The sequence below is a fragment of the Triticum aestivum genome, chromosome 2A (assembly GCF_018294505.1).
Source record: "Triticum aestivum cultivar Chinese Spring chromosome 2A, IWGSC CS RefSeq v2.1, whole genome shotgun sequence".
In the NCBI taxonomy this organism is placed as follows: domain Eukaryota; kingdom Viridiplantae; phylum Streptophyta; class Magnoliopsida; order Poales; family Poaceae; genus Triticum; species Triticum aestivum.
The window spans coordinates 282,066,113-282,066,382 of NC_057797.1; positions in this window are offsets into that span (position 1 = coordinate 282,066,113).

Sequence of the window (270 nt, forward strand, 5' to 3'; positions counted from 1 at the left end):
TCGCACAATGTCGGTGGCACTATTAAGGTGAAAGCTTCGCTTTGGGTTTTTGCAGGTGCCAACCACTTAAATAATGTAATGCCGCGGGAGTAATCCGTTATCTTTGTGTCGCTTTTGTGTTGTGTGTTGTGCTACTTTGCGTGCAGCGAGTGTGTGCGTTTGCTTGTTAGGTACCGTGTTGAACCTTGTGCTCGGTGGTTTGTTTTATATATACATAAAGCAGCGGGTGTGTGTGTTTGCTTGTTGAGTACCGTGTTGAACCTTGTGCTC